The sequence below is a fragment of the Rhinolophus ferrumequinum genome, chromosome 6 (assembly GCF_004115265.2).
Source record: "Rhinolophus ferrumequinum isolate MPI-CBG mRhiFer1 chromosome 6, mRhiFer1_v1.p, whole genome shotgun sequence".
Taxonomy (NCBI): domain Eukaryota; kingdom Metazoa; phylum Chordata; class Mammalia; order Chiroptera; family Rhinolophidae; genus Rhinolophus; species Rhinolophus ferrumequinum.
Window position 1 is genome coordinate 2,310,642 of NC_046289.1, and position 13,039 is coordinate 2,323,680.

General features: G+C 41.2%; 1 protein-coding gene and 1 pseudogene across 1 annotated transcript in view; one reads left to right on the forward strand and one right to left on the reverse strand.

Annotated features, from left to right (window-relative positions):
- Positions 1–13,039, reverse strand: part of RCOR1 (REST corepressor 1) — a 118,741-nt gene that overhangs the window by 51,309 nt on the left and 54,393 nt on the right. The gene's annotated exons all lie outside the window — the stretch shown is intronic.
- On the forward strand, positions 12,122–12,749 carry LOC117023287 (26S proteasome non-ATPase regulatory subunit 10-like; annotated as a pseudogene).

Consider the following 13,039-nt stretch of genomic DNA (forward strand, 5'->3'; position numbering starts at 1 on the left):
TTGTATCTTCCTACAATCAAAGTATACACTTCTTTGTCTGGCTCCCTCTCCTCTAGGCTCTTCCTTTTTAAAATGCTACAAGTTTATGCTGGAATAAGTGCGCAGTTTTTCAATTACCAGCTCTTTGCTATTAAAATCTACAATAAACATAGGAATGTTATAAGGCCCGTACAAACTCGAACTCCATGCAAGTTCTCCTAAATTCAATGAGAAACCTGACAAACCCCGCCTCTGCCAGCTGATGAAAGCAGCATAGCCGTGGTTAGTCATCTTGACAGGCCGTGCCCTCATTACACCCCGCCAGATCCCTGCACGTCATCTTGGTCTCCTCCTCCTCCTCCATCGCCCACCGGCCCAAACCCCCACCCACTGAGCCCCCGGCAGCTTTCCTCGCGGCCTTCAGTGCAGACCTTCATCTTGTCTCACCTTGTCTAACGGGTCCCAGGCTAACCAAGCCCCAGCGCACAGCCCTATTACAGTTCAGATCAAACCATTCCGATGCTTAATACCCTTCCAGAGGTCGGCCCTGCCTCCCGCTCCATAGTGGACTGTGCAGAGTGACTTCCTGCAAAAGAGGACAGTGTAGAAGGGCTACGCGTGGGGTGGAGACTGCTGACAAATACAACCTCAGCCACGTGGTGCCCGTCCCCACCCACAGTGGGGAGGTCGTGCTGACAGTATATGCCCTCGGTAGGCGCCTCACCTCGCTCGTCTTCCTCCCCAAACTCTCACCCTAACCATTGAAAAAACACCAGACAAGTCCCAGTGGAAGAACATTTTACAAAAATCCTGACTAGTACTCCTCCAAACTGCTGAAGTCATCAAAAACGAGGAAAGTCTTAAACTGTCACAGCCAAGAGGAGCCTAAGGAGACATGGCAACTAAATGCAATGTGGTGTCTTGGATGGGATCCTGGAACAGAAAAAGGACGTTAAGTAAAAACGAAGGGAATCTGAATAAATTACTATGGCTTCCAGTAATACTAATGAATCAATATTGGTTCATTAATTATAACTAATGTAAGACATTAATAAGAGGGGAAACGGGGTGTGGTACAGTATGTGGAAATTCTCTGTACTACATTTGTAACTTCTGTAAATTTAAAACCATTCTAAAAATAAGAAGTTTACTTTGGGAAAAAACCCTCCACAGCTCCCCCATTGTCTCCGGCATAAAACCCACGGCATTCCCAGGCCCCCCACAACCTGCCAGCCGATCTTTCTAACCTTATGACCCTTCTCACAACTCCTGCGTCCTCCCCATGGTGATTCCATTGCTGTGCCCTTTACTTTCCCACGTCTTTTCCCCTTGCCACGTCCCTCACTGCAGTGTTGTCGTCCCCAGCATCTTTCCCCACCAGCTAACTCCTCCTCACGTCACGATAACCCCAGGACCACGACCCTTGGGAAGTCGGCTCTCCCGCTCCTCGGCCAGGTCAGCAGGCCACCTGTCCTCAACGTCCCGTAACACTGAGGCCCATCCTCGGGCCAGCCTCGACTCTCATCAGTAACGGTTTGCATAAAAGCACCTGCTGTTGTGGCAAGAGCAATGGCTTTGCAAGTAAGACTCAGTTATCACTGGTAGTACTGTCGTGCCCCCTTATCCATGGGGTACACATTCCAAGACCCCCACGGATGCTTGAAACTGCGGATAGAACCAAACCCCTCTATACACTATGTTTTATGCTATACATATAGACCTAGGATAAAAGTTAATTTATAAATTAGGCACAGTAAGAGATTAACAGTAATAACTAATAATAAAATAGAACAATTACCGTGTTACCCCAAAAATAAGACCTAGCCAGACAATCAGCTCTAATGCATCTTTTGGAGCAAAAATTAATATAAGACCCAGTATTATATTATATTATACCCGATATGATAGTATACTATATTATATTATTTTAATTATATTACATTACATTATACCTGGTATTATATATTATATTAGACCCGGTCTTATAGTAAAATAAGACCGGGTCTAATATTAATTTTTGCTCCAAAAGACACATTAGAGCTGACTGTCTGGCTAGGTCTTATTTTCGGGGAAACACGGTATAATAATATACTGTAATAAAAGTCACGTGAATGTGTAGTGTCTGTGTGTGTGCTTCTTTCTTTTTCTCTGATAACCAATCTGACCACTGAGATGGTTACTAAGTGACTAACGAGAGGGGAGCATATGCAGTGTGAAGACGCTGGACAGAGGGATGATTCTCGTCCTGGAGGGACAGAGCAGATCAGAGCGAGATTTTATCACGCTACTCAGAATGGCACACAATTTAAAACTTATGAATTATTTCTGGAATTTTCCATTTAATATGTTTGCACCACAGTTGACCATGGGTAACTGAAACTGTGAAAAGTGAATCCATGGATGGGGGGGTCCCTAATAATTATTACTAATTATTTTTAGTAAGACCTAATTATAAAACACGAAACAACCCTATAAGAACTGTTCTACTTTGTTTGAAAAGAGGGTTTAAGTGACTCGTGCTAGAGCATAAACTGGCCAGGATCTGGGCTCTTCTCTGAGACTCAACCCCTGCTGGGTCTGAATCCCACCTTAGCCACTCTGTCACTGAGTGTTATGAACTTAGCTTCACCAACCTCTGTTGAAAAATGGGGAAGGAAAATGCCACCTTGTGCCCACGTTTCTGTGAGGATTAGAAAGGGTACATATTAAGTACCTGGTACACACTTATTAACAATAAATAATAGCAATTATTCTCTTCTGTCTCCCCTGCTAGCTAGACTAAGGTTCTTGAGACCCTGTATCTTCGCTGTCTGGCACATGATAGGTGCTTCATAAAAGCTGAGTAAATTAATATGCACGAAGTAACAAGTTAGGTGGCCAATTAATGGAAAGTTTTAGAAAGGGAGTAGTCCACTCTTCTGTTCCCTTTCTTTCACAGCAGCTATCCAGGCTGCTGCCAGGTGTGAAAACCAGCAGCACCTCTCGCAGTCCGGCCTCTGGAACGCAGCCCTCCCTCCCCTTTTCACACTAGCGCTCCGCCCTCTGCAGGCACGGTCCATTCCTACAGGGAGGCCGTTTCAAACATACTGTGAGTCTCAATATTCCAAGTGGACAACACTGAGCACAGAACTGGTTACATCACTGTCCAGTAACCTACGCCCAGTCAATGCCTGACCTATGTCCCTTTCCTGATTCCCCAAGAAGGAAGTCCAATTCTCATCAAATGCTGCTAAAGTAACTGTCTACACTAGAAACTGGACTTGTGTGCCCAGTCTCTAACTATTAACATCTTATTCTCTCATTCTCCGTAACCTACAAATGTCTCGAACTCTGAATTAGTCTTCTCTAGAGAAAACACACTTTCCTTCCGTGTTATCAATTTAACAAACTCATCATTTAACACCAATGTAATATCAGCACATATCGTTAAACCAAAAAAAAAAGAGGGACAAAATACTTCAGAGACCAAATCATTTCATAGTGGAACATTTTATGCTTTGGATCCCCGTTTTCCTTAACACTGCTCTCCCAATAATGCCACAAAAGCACTAATCTGAATGGGGACGACCACACACACACCCTGGAAATGCTGTGGGTTTGGTTCCAGACCACTGCAATAAAGCGATTCTCTCAAGAAACTGACTCACACCATTTTGACTTCCCAGTAGATATAAAAATTATGTTTAAACTATACCATAGAGTATTAAGTGTGCAATAGCCATATGTCTAAAACAATGTACACATCTTAATGAAAAACACTTCATTGATAAAAAAATTCTAACAGTTATCTAAACCTTTTTGCTGATGGACGGTCTTACCTTCAATGTGTCAAAAGTGTAGTGTGTGCAAAGCACAATAAAGCAAAGCTCAATAAAACGAGGTCTGCCTGTATTGGTATTTCACCACGAGTGCTCGGAGAGAAAAAAGCCCCGCAGCCACAGTCTGCTAATGGGGACGCACCACCACCGTAAGAAAACACAGGCCCAGTTTACCCTGTAACAACAGTCCCGAAATCACCACCACTTCTCCACAGCCTGGTGAAAACTTCAATTACTGAATCGCTAGCTGAGGACGTATCTTTAAAATCATACCCATGTTATCAGAGTTTCCTAATACAGAGCTGAGTTGGAAAAAAGAGAACATGGAATTCTTTCTAAAAGTTTGGCAGAACAGGATGTTACAAAGGGGTACAGAAAAAATGGCCACCCAAAAGGTTGACAGTGGTGTACTGTAAATTAGTGCAGGCTTTCAGAAGGGCAGTTTGGCAATGTTTACCACAGCCTCTAGCAACTTACCCTAAAACGAAATAATCACAGAGCTATAAAAAAACTCACCTACAAAATTGTTTATCAAGTGCTACCAGAAACAGCAAGATACTGGGAACAACTCAAACGTCCAACAACAAGAGACTTGCAAAGTTTGGTACAGCGCTCCAGCAGAAACCGCGCACACGAACAGAAGCTGGGGAAGGAAGTACACGCCATGACCGTGGGGAGACAGTGTGCGTGTTACGTGCCTACCAATGAGTGACGTCCACAACGTCCTGGCCTCAACAGCCCACTGAGGCCCTGGAGGTTCATTCCAGAACCATCCAAAATAACCATGCATGTCCATTAGAATTACGTTTCCGTAAACATAACTACATACACTGTACTAAAACCCTGACGTGGCCGGTTCTTACCCGTCTCACCTGCAAGTGCACGTCTCCTGTGCTCACCTCTAACGAGAGCACCTACTGCGCTTCGAGGTTCTCTCCGCTGTGCTTTTCCCAAAGCTTAACACTTCATGGATGGTTATGATGTTGACTACATTTTTCTGAATTTTCTTGCCTCTGAAGTCTTACAAGGTTAGGGAATGCTGAGTATAAAACCACTGACATAGTTTAATGAAAGAAGAAGAAATAAACATTCATGCTTTCAGTGGAATAAAAAACAGCACTGTGGGTGAGATTTTTAAAAACCTCCATAATTATTACTGACTTTTCCATAACTAATTCAGATTTGTGAGGATTTTATTAGATTCCTACCTCCACAATCTCTTTTACAGCACTTTATCCCTTTGAAAATGTTTGCACGTTCCTGGTCCCATGCAATCTAAACAAAGCACTGCTCGAAGTAAGACAAGTGTACAGCAGACATAATTTCTGACTAAAATGACATCAACCTAATCAGACCCAAGAGCAATGTAAAAGCTCTTTGCCCTCAAAGGTTAAAGACTTAAAACAAATAAGCTAAGTTTCAGACAGCATAGAACCAAATTAACAAAAAAAACTTGCCATTGTAAATTAAAACAGGAATTAGGGAATGCCTCTCTTTTTGACATGTAATGATATGAACACAATTTAATAATAGACTTTTCTAGAGTACCATTCCATTCCTGTGAGCAATAATCTTACATTGTACATGCAGTCTGAAGCTACAACTATGACTACTCTAATTCAAAGAGCAACACCTATCCAAAAATAAAACCACATTATAGCCCTGAAGAGCTTAGCAATATCACAATATACAATTTTACCAATTGTTTTCTCTTAAAAACAAACCTGAACCAATTTATGATTGTAATTTATACTTGTCATACCATATTAAGGAAACGCCTATCCTTAATATGAATGAAAATTACCATACAATCTCACATAAGCATACTAATCTGGTAATGACACTAATAATGGCAGAAAACCTAATGCTGCCATCTTCTTTATTTTTCTTTTCATTTTTATAAAATAATTTTTTAGTTTTCAATTATAGCTTTTTCTTGTCTGGGAAGTTCTTTATCTGTCTTTGGATTCTAAGCAATAACTGTGCTGGGTGGAGTAATCTTGGTTATAGGTCCTTGCTTTTCATCACATTGAATATTTTGTGTCAATCCCTTCTGATTTGAGAAATCAGCTGATAGTCTTATGGGAGCTTCCCTGTAGGTAACTAACTGCTTTTGTCTTGCTGCTTTTAAGAATCTCTCTTGCTCTTTAACCTTTGGCATTTTAATTATGATGTGTGTTGGTGTGGGCCTGTTTGGGTTCATCTTGTTTGGGACTCTGCACTTCCTGGGCTTGTATGTCTACTTCCTTTGTCAGATTAGGGAAGTTTTTTTATTTCTTTAAATATGTTTTCAATTTCTTGCCCTCCCTCTTCTCCTTCCAGTACCCCAAAATGTGAATGTTGGTATGCTTGATGTTGTCCCAGAGGCCCCTTAAACTATCCTCACGTTTTTGGATTCTTTTTTCTTTTTGCTGTTCTGATTGGGTGTTTTCTGCTACCTTATCTTCTAAATCACTGATTCAATCCTCTGCTTCACCTAATCTACTATTGATTCCCTCTATTCTTCATTTCAGTTTTTGTATCCTTCATATCTCTGGTTCTTTTTTATATTTTCTATCTCCATTCTTATGTTTCCTATCTCTTTGTTGATGTGTGACACGGAGCATTATCATGATGGAGGATGATTCACGGCACACTTAAAATACACCTTCTCTCAACCGTAGCTCACACCCGACTGACTGCATTGAACAAGTTGAAACTTGCCACACACTGTTACAAAGGTTCGATGCCTCACTGCCCATATTGAAGATCCCTGCCTTTCTGGCAACAGCATTCACCGTATTGTTTGATCACAATGGAAAGGCTCTGTGTCACACATCACTCTGGTTGGCAATTTCTGTCAAATAAAAACATTATGGTGCGTCCTCATTCACTTTATTCACCAGATCTGGCACCTTGCGACTTCTGGCTCTTCACCAAAGTCAAAACGACTATGAAAGGTAAACATCTTGAATGGATTCAGGACATCAAGGCAAACACAACAGCGCAACTAAAGATACTCATGAATGAGGACTTCCAGAACTGCTTCAGAAGGTGGCAAGAATGATGGGATAAGTGTGTTGGAAGTAAGGGTATTTTGAGAGGGATTAATGGCAATGTGTCTTTTACTGTAATAAATTTTTTAAATTTAAACATTTACCATACTGTTTGATCACACCTCAAAACTTTGGTTCACATCCACAAAAAACCTATTAAGATGAGCTAGTTAAATAGATGGGCTCTAAACTCAAACTATCATAAGTTAGAATTCCAGGTCTGCCACCTACAACGTTTAAGACACTGGAAAAGTTCCTTAGAAAGAAGCCTTTACTTTCTCATCTGGAAAAGGTGGTTTAAAGAGTCTCTACCTCACAGTGAAAGAATTAAATGAGATAATATACGTAAAGTACTTACTTAATGCCTTGGCACACACCATGAGCACTCTACTCACCAAATAATCGATTGTTCTTATTACGAATGCCAATGTTTGGAGTAAGATAAGCAAAAAAATAGCAAACAAACAAAAAACTAAAATAACTGAACATAACTTCATACTTCTTCGCTATGGTTTTCTTCTCCTACATTCCCAAACATTATTGATCTAGGCCCTACGTGGCTTGTTCAGGTGGCAACAGCATCCTTATCAAACTTCCGGCCTCCTCTCCTCGCCTCCAAATTCAAATCTATTCCATAAACAGCAGCAAGAAACATCTATCTCCCTGTACTGTCCACACACAGTGCTACTTCACAGTACCGTGTAAGAACTTCTCCAAAATCCATGCAAACTCAGAAACTGACTCAGAATATTACAGCTAAAAAGAACTTCATAGATGGAGGTTGCTGAATTTAATCTAGAGACATGCAGTGTCTTGCCCAAGGTGACACAGTGCCGAGGCTAACTCTTTAGTGCAGCCTCCCATCCCAATTCCAGCTCAGACTTCTCTTGACCACACGTGATTACATTCAGCCCAGACCTTCCTTGTTTAAGAAATAAGTATGATTCCTCGTCCTGGTATTCTGTGGCACTTCACACAGGAATTTCCTGATAAAACAAGGTGAGTTTTTTTGTTGGTAAACCAAGGTGAATTTTTTTTGTTGGTAAAACAAGGTGAATTTTTTTGCTGTTGCTGTTAATACGTTATCTGCCACCAGAATAGCCAATATAAAAATGAAAGACTTTGGGCCTAATGATTCATGTACCCAGATACTTATAAATGCTGATATGGTCTAGATATATTTGTTTTGATAGTAGAGATCTCATAACTTTCTATCAACAAAACAAGCCTACTTATTCATATGAAAATAGCTAAGTTCAGTAATTTATCCAAATACTTATGGAGAGCCTATGTAAAGTGCTTCTTTTTAAAATCAAATAAAAAGCCTAATGAGCCAACCGGAAAATGGGCAAAGATATTTCATAGAAAAAGCCGCTTGCCTACATAATTTCGAATAATTGGTGTAAATACTCCCTTCCTCCAGGAGGTGGCGCTTAGTTCCTCACACCTGAGTATGAGCTGAATTTAGTAACTTGATTCCAAAGAATACAGCAGGAAAGGGGGTGGGGTATCCTTACAGTACAGAAACCTGGAAACTTTACCTTGGCCGTGTAATCAAGGTTCACATCACCAGCAACAAGTCATGATAGCATGTACACCCCCACTCCAGTGTGATAAGATGTGAGGGGTTCTTCCCAAACCCGTAAGCCCAGTCTAATCGTAAGAAAAAGGTCCAATAAATTGCGGGATATTCTACAAAATATCTGACTAGACTCCTCAAAACTCTCAAGATCATGAAAATCAAAGAAAGACTGAAAAACTGGCATACACAGGAGATGGGGAGGCAGGACAATTAAATGAAATGTGGTACCCTGGATTGGATTCTGGAACAAAAAAAGCATATTAATGGGATAACGAGTGAACTCTGAACAAAGTGTGTGGCTTAGTTAAGGGTAATGTACCAACTCACTTCTCAATGTGAGAATGTGACAGCATGGAATGGGGACAACTGGACAAGCGGTCTGATGACCTGTGGCTACAGGAAGGCAAGGAGGACCGATGAGAGCCACGGGGTTTCTGAGAAAGTCAGCATTTGAAAAACTCCCAGAATGAAAATATAAACATAGAAAAACGTCACAAAGAGTTGCGGCTCACTTTTGTAAAAGAAAGGTCACTCCTCAGAAAGAAGGACAGCCTTGCACTCGGGTCAGAGAATGAATGGGAAATTGTCTACTTTAAATTTACCTTTAATTATCAGATCTTTTGGGCAAACATGTAATGTTGAGAAGCCCGTTTATAATATCAAAAAGAATGGATAAGTCTGGAAGTTTTGTTTTATACGCCAGATAGTTTTCCAGGCCGATGATAAACATTCTAATGACATAACATTATAAAATTCTTTTCGTCTTCAAAAGCCATTCACTAAAATCCTACAACACCTCTGTGTTATAGCATTTTTCTTCTGAAGCAAAGACAACTTCACTAGAAGTTCATACATATTAACTCTAAGTGGAAGGAAATCGGTCTTAGATTAGGATTGAAATACTAGGGTTAGTTGTAACACACTTAACAGAAAGCCAATACACCTATGCCTTAAGCACGAGGACACGAAGTGTCCTTGGAGGACACACCGTAAGAACAACACAGGTGGGAAGCCCAAAATCTGGACACTAGGCACATATCCGCCACAGTGATGAGGAACATTTTGCAAAGATATCTTCAAAAACGTGTTTGGGGTTTACATAGCCAACCTGATGAAGTTATATGAGGGAAAAAACCAAGAGTAGCCTTGAGGAATTTTTTTTTAATATCTGAGCAGGGGTGGCTAATTAGCTCAGTTGGTTACAGCATGGTGTTCTTAACAATAAGGTTTCCGGTTCAATCCCCTGTGGGCCACTGTGAGCTGTGCCCTCCTTTAAAAAAAAATATTGTGTGTGCGTGTGTGTATCTGAGCAAAGTAAATTCAAAGAATGAAAATAACTTATTTTTTATAACTTTTTTTATTCGTTTCAGGTGCACAAAACAATGTAATAGTTAGACATTTATCATTTATATCCCTCACACAGTGACAACCCCCCCTCCCCCCATCCACTAGAAAATAACTTATTTGTATTCAAATGAATGGATTCAGCAAGAAACACTGCAACTTATCCAAGCTTACTCTTAATTTTGGAATCCACTGCATTGCCTGGTTCACAATTTTTTTTTGTCTTTTTTATTTTATACACACTACTAGTAGGAGAGAGAGAAGGGATAAAAGGAAATATTTATTGATCAACTATTATGTGCCAGGCACTTTCACAAAAATTAGCTTGTAATCATCACAACTCTTTGAAAGAGATACCAAAGCCATTTCTTAAAAACTGAAAGACCAAAAAGAGAAAAAGAAAAAAACAGGAAAGTGCCATGATAAAGTGAAAAAAGCAAATTTCAACACTTACCACTGGAAAGGTGAGAGGAAGAAATGCCAACGAGCTTCAAGAAAGAAAGAAAAAATATCTGAACATGAGTCATTCAGTTTCCTGCCATTCTAAAGTACAATAGGTAGGCCGGCCTGATGGCTCAGTTGAGCTCTGAACGACGTTAGCGTGTGAGCTCTGAACGACAGGGTTGCCAGTTCAATTCCCGCATGGGATGGTGGGCTGCACCCCCTGCAACTAAAGATTGAAAACGGCGACTGGACTTGGAGCTGAGCTGCGCCCTCCACAACTAGATTGAAGGACAAAAACCTGGAGCTGATGGGCCCTGGAGAAACATACTGTTCCCCAATAAAAACTTAAAAATAAATAAAAATGAAAAACAAAGTACAACAGGTAAGAGAATCCTTTGGAAGCCAGTGTCAAAACACACACACACAGGAAAAAAAAAAAGCAATAAAAATGGTTGTCTCCAGTGAGGGGAAAATGGAAGGCTAGCAACGGAGGAAAAATCTTTTCATTGTACACACGGTTTTGCATCTTTTAATTTTGTACCTCATACCTGTATTACCTATGCAAATACTCAATAAAATTTTATTTTTTTAAAAAGCCAACCACAAGGAGAGAGGCGTAGTGAAGACCACCACTTCTAAATGACAGGTTAGTCTTGACTGCCGCCCTCTGGCAGGGAACACTATGGTTCCAACAGAACACGCTTCTCCCTAGGCCTCCACATCCCAGAAAGGGGGTGTGTTGTCAGAACCCCATTGTCACTATAAGGCATTACTCAATGACTCACTCGAACTAGAACTAAATTTTGTCTTTACCTACTGTTCAGCTTAGCCAAGGACCCAACTCAAAATGGAATCCGTATTTTACATGAGTTATAAACATGTCACTCAAGAATAACATGATAAAACTCAACGGCTGCTATTTTCAAACAGCTTTGTTTCCACGCTCCCCTGAAATCCTGCAGACATACATCCTCCCCATTTTATGTGTATGGTTATACATTTTAAGTTCATTATTTATAAATAATAATACTTTTGTCAACTGAAAGACAGAAAATGTTAAAAGTGGTTGTTATGTGCAGGTGTCCCCGGCTTTTCAAAAGTTCTTTTCACGTCCCTTCACTTTTATTAAAGACTTAGTTAGTACTTGTTTTTGTTAATCGAAAGAAATCCAAAGAGAATTTTCACTTTTAGGAAAAAAGGCAAAAAGCGAAAATAGCATCCAGCGTGTTTTGCAGCGAGCTGTTACAGAGGCAGCTTGCACCCGAGCAGAAATTAATGGCAACTGCTTCTTCAGTTCACGTCATTTCAGGTTATGGAAGGTGTCAAAGGAAGCTCTACTTTCGAATAGTGGGGGAAACCTTTATCTATCAAAAAGAGTCTCAGCTGGGGCTGGTTCTAGGTGATAAAAACAGAGTACGCTAGAAAGAAATGCAGTTTGGAGAATTTTCACCCAAATTAGGGTCTCAATGAAAGGACACAAAATAAACACAGATGTGAGTGGATGGTACAATACTTGAAGAGAACTATTCAGAGGAACAAGCAGATAGGCAAGTTTAATGTGAGAATAGAACAAGTATCACATAAAGCACTAAGTTTGAGGACACAAGAATTGCGCAAAGGTCTGAGCAATCTGATCACTGCCAAAACAGACAGATTAGGGAAAGAGCGCCCATAATTCATGTCTCATTCCTTCTCCCATCTAGGTAAATGGACATCCAAGACTCAACGTATTCACTGTCCATCGTTCTTTAATGCAGCAAACATTTACTTGGTTTAGTGCAACAGTCTTGGATTAAAATAGTTACCCAATCTCTCCAGACCTCAGTTTTCTGTTCTGTAAAAATAGAGGAAGCAATTCCTTCCTCACTAGAGATGAAATAAAATAGCATTTTAAAACAAGTAGCAAGGGGGGAAAGAGAATGGAGGGGTGTGAGTCGAACCTAACGGTCTGCAATCTGCCTACAGCGGGAAGCTGGAGGAGACGAAGGAAAGGATCCTGGCCGACAAATCCCTGGCTCCCAGCACCGACCAGGACAGCACTGTCTGCACGGCCCTGGGCGTGCTCAGCCGGACAAAAAATGCTGAATTCTTGCTGCAACTTGAGTGCCAGGGAATGATAAAGATGATGCAGGCTGGTGTCCTCTTCATGTTGCCGCTTCTGCTGGCCGGGATGAGACTAAATGCCCTTCTGGGAAGAGGTGCTCCAGTCATAATAATGGCTGTTCTCCCCTACATTATGCAGCTTCCAAAGCAGGCACTAGATCGCTGTCGTGTTCCTGGAAGGCGGGGCTAACCCAGACGCTTAGGACCACTACGAGGCTACAGCAATGCACCGGGCAGCAGCCCAGGGCCACGTGAAGGTGATTCCGATCCTGTACCATAGAGCAGCCGCAAACCTCCCAGACGCTGAGCGCCAACACGCCGCTACACTTAGCCTGGTGTCCCAAGGAGCAAGTATTGACAAACTGAGAATGAAGAAGACAGACACCCCCGCAAGTGGCCAGAGGTGATCTGGGCTCAACACTCACAAGAATGGGGGAAGGTTAAGCAGCTTGGATTTATTCTTACTTTGTATGTTTTGTGGTTGTCCCTAGTGTCCTGGAAACAATGCACTTATGCACAAGACATCATCTATGAATGATCAAGTTTCTTTCGCCTTCAAAGTCTTGTAAACATTTTGAATATTGTTCCTGCTGAGGCATGTGTTCTAAGCTTCCAGTCTGCTTTCCAGGCATTGAATAACTGTAGAGATTGTACCACTACCGTTGTGTACTATTCCACATTGATTTTGGTTAATTTTGAGTAGGTGACTCTGGCTGTTGTGAGTCTTGAGCACT